The sequence below is a fragment of the Glycine soja genome, chromosome 8 (assembly GCF_004193775.1).
Source record: "Glycine soja cultivar W05 chromosome 8, ASM419377v2, whole genome shotgun sequence".
NCBI classification, from domain to species: Eukaryota; Viridiplantae; Streptophyta; class Magnoliopsida; order Fabales; family Fabaceae; genus Glycine; species Glycine soja.
Window position 1 is genome coordinate 37,541,560 of NC_041009.1, and position 13,623 is coordinate 37,555,182.

Below are 13,623 nucleotides of genomic sequence, written 5' to 3' on the forward strand. Positions count from 1 at the left end.
TCTTATTTTATTTATTTATTTATTTAAAGGAAGTAAAGGGACGTCTGTTACAAATTCCCTACCTTATTTTCATTCAACATTGCAATATAAGATAGAATCTTATCGTCACAGATCTAGGCCAAGTGGCACTAGTCCGATGATTACATCATAACTGACTGAAATGCTGATAATAGAATTGCATACGTTCAAATGGGTGCTGAGAGTCTAAAACTTTCTGAGGAGTCATACAACCACAGTCAACATGGCTTAAACATAAACTTTTCTCCAAAAAGGAATTGTTTTCAATCTTTGAGGCATTGCTATTGTGGACTCACTTTCATTGGCAGGCCTATAACGAGCATTGTCCTCCATTACCTCATTTGGGCTTGATGTTTCCCTTAACAACGTATCATTACCCTCCCCTTCTAAAACAACCTTTTCCACAAGGTTAAAAGCAGGATAAGTCTTAACGAAAGTCTCGTTGTCTTCCCACGTTGGCTCTAAAGCCGAAAGACCGTCCCAATGTACCAACAACTAAGGGAAATCTCCTTTATCCGAAGGAAGTGTGTGGTGGTTCAATTAAGGTGCTTAAAACAGAAGAAGTAAGTGGCAGAATCTGAGTAGAATGATCCGCTTATAAGGGTTTAAGTTTGGACACATGAAAAAACAGGTGGATGCGAGCTCCCTCCTGTAAAGCCAACTAGTATGTGACGAACCTGATAACGTGAACCACCTTAAAAGTATTGTTTTGAAAGTTTCTCGTAACCATGATCCCAAACTGTTAGTAAATATTTGTTTTATAATTTAAAATTTATAAAATATATTACTTATATTAATTTTTTTATAAAATAAGATATTTGTTTTAGAATCTGTTACATAAAACTAGAATTCATATCTTTTAGGATTTTGCTTTTAGTGAGTCAATTTGGTTTGTTACATGTTTGTTATGTTTGTTTGTTTTTTTGTCTGCACGTTGGTTTCCAACGTTCACTAGGTGTGTAGTTTTGTGTTGTTGCATAAGGGAATCTATGTCTATATATATCTCTCTTCTTTAGTCAAAAGACACAATCAGAAAAAACAATTTGCATTTTTTTCTAAATTTTTTCTCTTCCTTTTCTTATAATTTTTTTTTAGAGCAAGAACATTGATGTTCAAAAGGTTAGAGGATCTTTTCGTTGCACATGATCAGAACCAACAGGTTTTCGTATCTTGGGAGAGGAGCACAATTAAATTTTGCTACTAGTGCAATGAGGGTGTTTTCTCTCTAAGGATAGTGTTTGTGCGCTTCAACCGAGGTTATTTAAAATTTCTCCCTCAAAATTATTTTCATTTGTGCTTATTATATGTTATATTGCATTGTTAATCCATGTTCTGTCATATTCTAAATTTACTTTGCTTGTTATTTTGTTATTTAGTTTAAGGCTTTGCATCTTCTTCTCATTTATTTTATTTTATTTTATTTTCTGACATAAACTGTGGTATGACAATATGAGTTGAGTTGAAGCCAAACCCAATCCCCTGGTTGGTAGCTATGATCGAGACAATGGCTACTTGATTGCACATGCAGATCTTTGTTGCTGCCATGTTCCCGTTAATGAGGCGGAAGTGATGTTGCTGTTGAACCAAAAATCTGTTTTGGAAAAAAAAAATTACATGGTTTTATTCTAAAATTGACCGATAATGTTGTCCGAAAAGAATGTAAACCACATATTTGAGTGTAATTGACTTACACCAACTAAATAATAGTAAAAATTATAAAAATAACATGATTTATTGATTTGATCATAAATAAAAATATAGTTGTCACAAGCAATAAGTTACATTGCTACAAACATTAAATATATATATATATATATATATATATATATATATATATATATATATATATATATATATATATATATATAAAAGCAAGACAACAACAATAACTGACATTATTATAGGCATTAAAAACTATAATAAAAATAATAATAGAAATATAATTAGTTCAATTTTGATTGGATTGAGTTTGAAAATGTAAATTCAATACCTGAGCCAATCAACATCTAGTTTTAATATTTTTGGTTCGAGTTAGACCCAAACAAGAAAAGAAATCATCGGTTCGGATCATTTGGTTTATTGTGTTAATTTGGATCAATAAACACCCCCAACATCATGTCACAAAAGTTTGGTCCCTTTATTACTCGTCCTTCAAAATTATTATCACAAGGCCATGTATTGTTTTTATCAACAAAGAGGGCATTTAATAGATACAAGGTGCAAAGAATAGCTAAACCCATATACATATACAATAAAAATATTATGACATTGTTTTCGTACACATCATATCAATGGAAAACCATTCAAAAGAAAAAAAAAGAGAAACCCTGCATATGACGTGTTAACCATGAGCATGATTTAAACTTTGTGTCTATTACATACTTCCTTGTCGTTGATGATAATGTTCTTTTTGTTATGAGCCACACAAACCATGATAAGACCATGTTATATTTTTTTGACAACAAATTCAACATAGGCTCAAGTAGAACCAACAACAACAAGATTATCAATTATAAAGACTCCTCCTAAGGTAGTGTAGCAATTCATCGATATACCTTTCTTGACTGTCAACATTGACAAATAAATCCTTCACCTCTTTAATTTTTTCCCTGTAGATCCTTCCTTCATTCTCAACCATAACCAGCCTTATTGAGTCCGCAACTACATCACTCGTAAGAGATCCATCTAGTTCATCCCAAGGAATCAAATACCCATCTTCTTTTCTTCCAACAGTCTTGCAATCAATCCTTGGTATGCAAGAAATGTTAATAGAACTAGAGGTTTCTCATTTTGAACAACCTCCACCACGGAGGTCCAACCAGAGTGAGTCAAAAACCCACCAATTTCTACATGCATATGGCTCAATATCTTCAATTGTGGTGCCCAACTGGTGCACACTATTCCACACCCTTTAGTTTGCTCCTCAAACCCTTCTAGTAACTGTAACACATCTTGATCCCATGGTCCACATTGAACCCTTAGTACCTAAAAAAATGGAACATTCAATTTCTCCAAACCTAGAGTTATCTTTGTGACTTAATCTTGACTTTGTTTCGCTTTGCTTCCAAACGTCACAATCACATACACCATACTCTCAGGTTCTTCAAGTGTCAGTTATGTTCTTCTATCACGAAGGGCCTTGTCTTAATCTTTCGGCTGGAGATTAGCATTTTTATGTAGACCAACACAAGCATAATTCCTTTTTGATAGGTATTGTTTTCCACATCCATCTAATCCATCTAAATTTTGTGAGTGCCTCACCGCAGGCTCCAATCCACCAACATTAAGAGTCGGCCTACTTTCCCCCTTTTTTGAGGTTTTTACTTTTACATGTAATGTATTTGCACCTTCTCCCTTGTCACCATGTTATTATTAGTCCTTCAAAATTATTATCACAAGATCATATATTCTTTTTATCAACAAAGAGGACATATAATAGATATGAGGTACAAGGAATACCTAAACTTGTATATAATAAAAAGATTATGATGAGGATATAAGGTTGACTTAGTGACTTAAATATGAGGATGATGGGTGAAGGGAGGGGGAAATGTTGTGGGTTTGAATTCCTCATTGACATTTCTAACAAAAACTAACAAATTAATATTTGCTGATAAAAAAATCATGATATTGTTTTTGTACACATAATTTAATTAAACCTATGGTAAGACCATATCATTTGAAAATCATTCCCAAAAAACAAAAATAGAAACCCATCATATGAGGTGTTAACTATAACACCCCGTTTTTCCTAAACAAAATAAAATAGTTTTATTTAAAAATTAATAGAGTTTTTAAAAATTAAAGAAATGAGAGAAAAATGTTTTTGTTAATTAAAATAAGAGTTTCATAGTATTAGAAAATAAATAAAGTAAAATGATATTTTTGAAAATAAAGGGATGTTTTAATTGGTTATTTATTTGATGAAAGAGTAAAATAGAGTTCATTTTTTATAAAATAATAAAATAAAGTAAATAATGAGCTCAGAGTATTCTAGTTATAAATAGAGACATATTAGGTGAATTTTCACATTTACAATATGTTTCTATGCTGTCTCTCTTCCTCCCAAATTCGTTCTCCCTTCTTCCTCTTCCAAAATCCTTTCTTTTCCCGCATACACCCAAACCTAGCCCAGTAAAACTACGATCTGAACCGTTGGATCTTCTTGAAATTTGGACACCACGTTCAGAACTCATTTTCGCACATTTTTGTACATTCATAACTCATTTATGTGTTTTAATTTTTCCTATACAATGATAACTAAGAAATTCTCATGGTTGAGGGGCCAATTGATGTCCTGATGTGAATTGAATGGTTTAATTGAGTGTTTGGCTTTGAATGTTAGAAACCTAGAAATTTGGGAATTCTTGATTCTTGCATGTTTTCTTGAAATCGATTAAGGGGTTTTGTTCCCCATGATGCGATCATATGCTTTGTGCTATTCGTTTTGAATTTGGGTGTGTTTTGATGTATGAATTGTGCCTTTTTTGCTTCATAAAATGGAGGTTTTTCGAGAAGCACGATCGTGCTTGATAAGAGCACGCGCGTGCTTAGTGAAAATTAGTTGTTGTTTCCCGTCTTCTTTGTCTTCTCCTTGTTGTTTCCCGCAAGCGAACCAAAAGCCTCTCTTGCTGCACGTCGTCGCCTCCATTTCCCCGCGCAGGTAGGCCCTTGTTTCTCTTTTCTAATTTGCTCAGCTACTCCCTGTTTCTTTTCGTAAGCGCTGCATGTCATCGCCTCCCCTGTTTCTCTTTTCTAATTTACTCAGCTGCTCCCTTCCGTGTTATTGCTTTTTGTTTCTTTGTTGGTTTTTGGTATGCGCTGTCCTTTCTAGTTTCTTCATAAGAACAAGCATTATTAATTTATTTTTTTTCTTCTAATACCAAACATTCCTTAATTTGGTGGCATTTGGTTGATAAGATCGTGCTTGATAAGAGCACGCGCGTGCTTAGTGAAAATTAGTTGTTGTTTCCCATCTTCTTCGTCTTCTCCTTGTTGTTTCCTGCAAGCGAACCAAACGCCTCCCTTGCTGCACGTCGTCGCCTTTCGTATGCGTTGCACGTCATCGCCTCCCCTATTTCTCTTTTCTAATTTACTCAGCTGCTCCCTTCCATGTTATTGCTTTTTGTTTCTTTTTTGGTTTTTGGTATGCGCTGTCCTTTCTAGTTTCTTCATAATGAACAAGCATTATTGATTTATTGCTTTTCTTCTAATACCAAACATTCCTTAATTTTGTGGCATTTGGTTGATAAGCTCGTAGCTCTTGCATAGTTTTTTGGTTTAGAATTTAAATTACTGCCTACCTCTAATCATATCCTGTTTTGAATAAAGCTACAACATGGCCAGTAAGGCAAGAATAACATTTATTAGAAATTGTTTTTTTTTTGTTTGTCTTTTACCTAGAAATTGTTTACATTGATTTTTATTTTTTTTTAAATTGTTGTAGAGATGAGTGCTTCTAGTCCTAGTCAAGCTAAAGAACAAGATGATGATACCAAACCTATGTAAATGAACCAGAGTTAGAGGATGTCTTTTTTCAATGATGATTGCTAATTTATGGAATTCTTGAAGACTTGAAGTTGCTAATTCATCATCTTGCTTTATAATTTTTTTTTGTAAAGAAAGAAAGCGTCCACATTGTATAATGAGGTCTCTTAGTATTTTTTGTGAGACTCATTATCATAGGAAAAGTTCTTTTGAGATGATGATGAATATATAAATCTTGATTTTCAATTTAGATCTTCTTAGAATGAATAATGTGAGAGGCCTAACTCAACCCCAAAAGCTAGCTCAAGGGGTGATGGTTGCCCCTCACTTATATATTCTAATGTGGGATTACTTTTAGTCGATGTGGGACTTGGATTATTTCCAACACACCCCCTCATGCCAAGCACTTCCTGGGCTCGGCACATGAACAACAAATGGTGGGCGTTTGTCACCACAAAGCAAGGACTAGCGGAAGCGTGATCCCAGGATCAGAACTGACTTTGATACCATCTTAGAATGAATAATGTGAAAGGCCTAACTCAACCTCAAAAGCTAGCTCAAGGGGTGAGGGTTGCCCTTCACTTATATATTCTAACGTGGGATTACTTTTAGCCGATGTGAGACTTAGATTATTTCCAACAGATCTTTTATGCTTATTGCTCATATTTAATTTTATGTAATTTTATTTTATTATATATATATATATATATATATATATATATATATATATATATATATATATATATAGCCGTGTCTGTGTCCTATATTTTGGACATTACAGGTGCCCACGTGTCCGTGTCCATGTTGTGTCCTGTGTCGGTGCTTCATAGACTGTAACACACTAGCACATCTTGATCCCATGGTCCATGTTGAACCCTTAGTACCTAAAAAAATGGAAGTTTTAATTTCTCCAAACCTAGAGCTATCTCTATGACTTCATCTCGCCTTGGTTTCACTTTGCATCCAAACACCACATACACCTGACTCTCATGTTCTTGATTGTCCAACCATTCCTTCATTCACTGCCATATGTGGTGATATCCTCGTTGCCCTCAAATCTAGTGTTAATCAGTTGACCCACTAGGAGAATCGATTTCTGGTAAATGTTCTCTAGCACTTCAAACCACTCTGGTTTGAACTTAATACACCCTCTAATTACCACAATATCATAGTTTTGGATAGCCGTACCAAATCGGTATATGTCAGAAATGCCCGAGTCATTATCAGAAACGATGTTGAAGATTCTCATGATCTTGAAGTGCCAATATGCCACAGTTGTTGGAAAAGGGATCCACAGTGGAGGAACAGTGAAGTCTCCCATTTTTGTCTGGAGGGGATTATCACCCATGAGAACTAAAGGGGGTCCGATGAAGTCCATACACGGTGGAGTACATATTTTGTAAAAGGCGCTCTTTATACCAAGTTTAGAAGCTAGAGTACTTGTCCAAAAGGAAATTAGGTCATAGAAGAGCCAATCAACTTTGGAAGATTCGAGAAAATGGGTCAAGGGTGTTGGTAAATATTTGTGCTATAATTTAAAATTTATAAATATACATTACTTATATTAATTCTATTTTATAAAATAAAATACTTATTTTATATTTTCTTAAGATTTTTGTTTCAATGAGTCAACTAGTTTGTTACGTTTGTTTTAACAATTGTAGGTTGGTTTCCAACGGTCATATTTTGTTGTTGCATAAATTCCTATATATATATATATATATATATATATATATATATATATATATATATATATATATATATATATATATATATATATGTCCTCTTTTTTAAAGACACACAGAGCTATAGTCTCATCCCTTTTTCCCAAAATTTTCTATTTCTTCTCTTATAAAAAAATTTATTTCTTGAGAGTAAGAGCATTGGTGTTCATAAGGTTCGGGGATCCTTTCGCTGCACACAATCGAAACCAACGGGTTGTCGTATCTTGGGAGACGAGCGCAATCAGAATTTCTTACCTAGGTGCATTTTCTCTCTAAGGATAGCGTTTGCGCGCTTCAACCCAAGGTAAATAATTCTTTTCCTGATTTATTTTTTCCTTCTACTTATTGTATGTTATAATGCATTATTCATGTGCTGTCAATTAAATTCATTTTGCTACTTTTATTTTGTTATTTAATTAAAGACTTTGCATTTTGCTTCTTATTTATTTCTCATTTTTTATTTTATTTTTTAATAGTCTTAGAGAGAAAAATTATTTTTCTCTTTCTTCTTGCATAGTCTTTTCTGCAGTAGCATCCTATTTTATCAAAATGTTCGCCATGGATATGATTAAGTCCCTTTCCAGTAAGCCTGAAAAATTTATGGGTGAAATTTTTTTTTGTTGGCAACAACAAATGAAATTCTGGCTCACTGAATTGGATTTATACTCTGTGATTTCTAAAAGAGAAATAAAAACTTCAACTTCCTCTACTGATATAGTTCAAACTGATGCAACCATTAAGCATGATGTTTCTGATAAAGATATTTTATGTCATGGACGCATTTTAAGTGCTTTGGCTGATAACATATATAAGATTTTTTGCCATACCAAAACTTTTGTTAAGTTATGGGAAGCACTTGAATTGAAATATGGATCTGCTAAAAAAGGTTTAAGTTGTTACTCTTGTGAAAAAATGATTGAATTTCAAATGATTGATGGAAAATCTATTTCAGATCAAATCCATGAATTTGAAAACATTATTTATGACATGAAATTGAAAGGAATCGTTTTGCCTGACATTATGCTTGTGGCTTTCATGATTTCAAAATTGCCTCCTTCGTGGACTGATTTTGCTCGAAGCCTGAAACATAAACATGAAAGTTTTACCTTTGATGATTTGCTTGTCTGTCTCCACATTAAGGATAAACATCGTTCATCTCAAAAACACTTGCAAAAATCTGATTCTCACTCTAAGGCCTATCTTGTTGAGAGCTCTAGCAAACCTTTCTCTAAGTCCTTCAAAAGGCATGGGTTTAACAAAAATAAATTTGGTAGAAAGCCTTCCTTTTCTAAAAATAAGAACAATGCTTTTAATAACAACAATAAGCCTAAGGATAAAAATTCGGGGAATGAAATTTTTTGCTTTGTTTGTGGGCGAGCTAATCATTTGGCTAAGAATTGTTTTCAACGTCATTGCCAGCCCACGTCTTTCCCTAAACCTTAGGCTAATGTTGTTACCACCAGTGCTGCCTCTGATTCCCCATTTGACAGGTACCATGTCACTAGCCCTGAGTTAAATTGTGTTTTTAACTCAAATGATTGGTTTATAGACTTCGGGGCTAATGCTCATGTGTGTACTGATAAAAAATTATTTTCTTTATATCAGGAATCAAGCACACGTACTGTGAGCATGAGGAATGGGAGTATGGCACATGTGTTAGGAGAAGGTCAAGTGAAGCTAGAGCTATCTTCAAGAAACTTTATTGTTTTAGATGGTGTCTATCATATTTCTGATGTTAGGAAAAATTTAATAAGTACTTCTTTGTTAGTCCAACAAGGGTACAAGGTTGTTTTTGAATCCAATAGAGTTGTTATTACGAGACATGGTAATTTTATTGGTAAAGGCTACATTTGTGATGGTTTGTTTAAGTTAAGTCTTATGTCTCACTCTATTAATAAAATATCCAATATTTCTTCTTTTGTTGCAAATGTTGAATGTTCTAATATGTGGCATGGTAGGCTTGGACATGTGAATCTGAATTCTATCAAAAGAATGATGCCTCTTAATCTTATTCCTAAGGCTTCCATTTATTTAAAACAAAAATGTGAAACATGTATTCAAGCAAAGCAACCTAGAAAGAGTTTTACTACATGTATTAAAAGAGAAACTAACTTGCTTGAATTGGTTCATAGTGATGTATGTGATAGTAATGATGTGTTAACACATGGTGGTAAGAGATATTTTATTACTTTCATTGATGATTTCTCCGAATATTGTTATGTGTGTTTAGTTAATCACAAAAGTGAATTATTTGATAAGTTCAAAGTATATAAAACAGAAGTAGAAAATCAATTAGAAAGAAAAATTAAAATTTTACGTTTCGATAGAGGTGGAGAATACACATCTTTAGACATGAGTAATTTTTGTGAAATGCATGGTATTATTCATGAAGTGACACCTCCGTATGCTCCTCAATCTAATGGTATTGCGTAAAGAAAGAATCGTACATTGCTTGATATGGTGAATGCTATGCTTGTAAGTTCTGGTTTACCAAGTAATATGTGGGGAGAAGCTTTGTATTCTGCATGTCATATTCTTAATAGAGTGCCTTATAAAAATTTTGAAAAAAGCCCCTTATGAGCTATGGAGAAAAAGAGAACCAAACCTGAAATATCTTAAAGTGTGGGGATGTCTAGCAAAGGTAAACATCCCCATTAATAAGAAAAGGATGTCATATTCTGTGTTTTTGTTGGATACTATATGCATAGTACTACTTATAGATTTTTGGTAGTTAATTCAGAAGTGTCTGAAATTTCTAATGGTACTATTATGGAATCTAGAGATGCTACTTTCTTTGAAAATATTTTTCCTTTGAAAAATAAATTGTCTAAATCTATTTGTGATACTTCTTGTTCTAATTTGTCTTCTTGTAGTAATACTAATAAGGACATTGTGTTTGAACCTAGGAGGAGTAAAAGATCTAAAAAAGTTAAGGATTTTGATTCTGAATTTTGCTCTTTTTTGCTTGAAGATGATCTTAAAACTTATGGTGAGGCCATGAGGTCTATTGATGCACCTTTATGGAAAAAAGCTATTAATGATGAAATGAGTTCTCTTAAAAATAATAAAACTTGGTTTCTTACTGATCTTCCCCCTGGTTGTAAAAGTATAGATTGTAAGTGGGTTTTCTGAAAGAAATTAAGAACTGATGGATCTATAGAAAAATTTAAAGTAAGACTTTTTATGATTGGGTGTAAACAAATAGAAGGAGTAGATTTCTTTGATACATATTCTCTTGTTTCTAAAGTTACTACCATTAGGGTCTTAATTGCACTTGCTTGTGTTTTTAATTTAGAAATTTATCAAATGGATGTAAAAACTGCCTTTTTAAATGGTGAATTAGAAGAAGAAATTTATATGAGCCAACCTGAAGGCTTTGTAGAACCGGGAAAGGAAAAGAAAGTTTGCAAACTTGTTAAATCTTTATATGGTTTGAAACAAGCTCCAAAGCAATGGCACGAAAAATTTGATCAAGTTGTTCTTTCGTATGATTTTCAAATCAATAATAGTGATAAATGTGTGTATGTGAAACAATTTGATGATAGTGGATGTGTCATTTTATGTTTGTATGTGGATGACATATTGATATTTGGTAGTAATATGCAATTCATAAATGATGTGAAGTCTTTCTTGTCTAGAAATTTTGATATGAAGGACCTTGGTCCTGTAGATGTGATTTTGGGTATTAAGCTTATAAAGAAAAATGATGGCATGATTTTAACCCAATCACACTATGTTGAAAAGTTATTGAAGAGGTTTAATTATTTTGATGTGAAACATGTTTCTACTCCTTATGACTCATCCATCAAGCTAAAGAAAAATTTGAGTAAAGGAATTTCTTCACATAAATATTCTCAAATTATCGGTTCTTTATTGCATTTGACAAACTTCTCTAGGCCTGACATTGCATATGTAGTTGGTAGATTAGGAAGGTATACTAATAATCCTGATCATTCTCATTGGATTGCATTAGAAAGAGTTTTTAGATACTTAAGAGAAACCATCAATTATGGCATTCATTATACATGTTTTCCTGTAGTAATTGAAGGGTTTAGTGATGCAGATTGGATTTCTGATTCTGATGAAACAAAATCAACAAATGGTTATGTTTTTACTTTAGCTAGTGGTGCAGTATCATGGAAATCTGCTAAAGAAACTATTATTTCATGTTCTACTATGGAAGCAGAAATTATTGCTTTAGATACTGCTACTAGTGAGGCTGAGTTTCTTAAAAATTTGTTATGTGATTTGCCATTGTTGAATAAGCCTATACCTCCAATTCCAATGCATTGTGATAGTCAAGTTGCTATATCAAAAGTTACTAGCAAAAATTTTAATGAAAAAAGAAGACATTTAAGAGTGAGACATAAGTCTATTAGAAATTTGATTTCTCAGGTCAGAAAATAATATTACGGATCCGCTTACAAAAGGGTTGACGTGTCAACAAGTACTTGAGTCGTCGAGAGGAATGGGACTAAAGCCCATTATTTAGTTACAACAATGGACACCCATCTCCGTGTGATTGGTGATCCCATAAATGGAGTTCAACGGGTAACAACGAAATTGTTTGTTGGCAAAAGTACACTAAAATGAAATTTGGCGGAGCTGTTTCATTTCTCATTCCTATGACGAGGTGTATTATAAATTGTGGTAATATTAAGGTTGAAGTATTTATATATGTGTATTTTTGGTATAAAAAAATACCTCTTAATGAATCCGATGACAATTATTGTAGGGGTGAGGGTCATAACCCACTCTTTGAGGATTCATCTAGTGAGTGTGGTGGTGGGGCCACAATTGTGAAATATGGGCTAATCTCTAAGTGACACTCACGAAACAAGATACAAGCGCAAGACCGTGTAACATGCTACCACTGATTACAACCTAATTGAATGTCAATATTGTAGGGATTGTGTACTAAAGTCCGGTTAAAGAATATGTAGTTCAAGACCAATTAAGTCACTACATTTTTCTCGAGTGAAAGTTCATAAACACTAGGTATAAGGCTCAAACCCGGAAGGTTCATGATACCGAAATACAATATCACATGCTCTTTCTCTTATGTTTTTATACAAATTATCTTTTAGAAAATATATTTTAAAATTTTAAATTATGTGGGGAATATTGGTAAATATTTGTGCTATAATTTAAAATTTATAAATATATATTACTTATATTAATTTTATTTTATAAAATAAAATATTTATTTTAGATTTTCTTAAGATTTTTGTTTTAATGAGTCAACTAGTTTGTTACGTTTGTTTTTTACAACGATAAGTTAATTTCTAACAGTCATATTTTGTTATTGCATAAATGTCTATATATATATATATATATATCCTCTTTTCTAAAGACACACAGAGCTAGAGTCTCATCCCTTTCTCTCAAAGTTTTTCTATTTTTTCTCTTATGAAAAAATTTATTTCTTGAGAGTAAGAGCATTGGTGTTCATAAGGTTCGGGGATCCTTTCACTGCACACAATCGAAACCAACGGGTTACCGTAGAGGAACGCAATCAGTATTTCTTACCTGTGCAGTGGAGGCGTTTTCTCTCTAAGGATAGTATTTGCGCGTTTCAACCCAGGATAAATAATTCTTTCCCTGGTTTATTTCTTCCTTCTACTTATTGTATGTTATAATGCATTATTCATGTGTTGTCAATTAAATTTATTTTGTTACTGTTATTTTGTTATTTAATTAAAGACCTTGTATTTTGCTTCTTATTTATTTCTCATTTTTTATTTTATTTTTTAACAAAGGGTTCTTCCAAATCATCGTAGGCTTTTTTGAGATACTGAATGACGTTGTAAGGGACATCAGTGGTGGCTTCAGCGTTTTCTAGAAGGTTTTCCACTTTGGGTAGTGGAAGCTTCACGAATTTGATGAAATGAAGTCAAGTTTGGGGGACAATTTGGGAAGACGCTCTATGTTTCTTGGGGTGGACACGAAACTAATATGGTGACCCTTTTGAGCAATGAGCTTGGCAAGTTCAAGGTTTGGGCTAGCCATGGAAATATTACTATGTTAAGCTTTTCTTCGTTTCCAGCCATAGCAGAACAAGCTCTAGGATGAGAAACTTAACCAAGAGCTAAAAGAAAAGTACACGTTCTGTTTATTTCATTTTCTCCTTTTTATAATGCATCTCTTTTCACTGTCAATTCGACTTTTTCCTTTTTCTATTAACCAATAATCACAGGACAATCACAGCTCGTTGAATTATGATGATAATGTTACATTTTTTTAATATTTCCATCATGATAAGATAAAAAAAGATGATACGATTAAAATCTGATTTCTGAACAATATTATTAAGATTACCTTTCGATACCAATAAACATGAATATTTATGGTGCTACTCGTGGCAGGGTGACCAGGGTCCATATGTTTTGGATTA

At 33.0% G+C, this 13,623-nt stretch overlaps 1 pseudogene; it reads right to left on the reverse strand.

Moving 5' to 3' along the window:
* Nucleotides 1-2,524: 2,524 nt before the first annotated feature.
* On the reverse strand, nucleotides 2,525-13,279 carry LOC114424139 (annotated as a pseudogene).
* Between the last annotated feature and the right edge of the window lie 344 nt (nucleotides 13,280-13,623).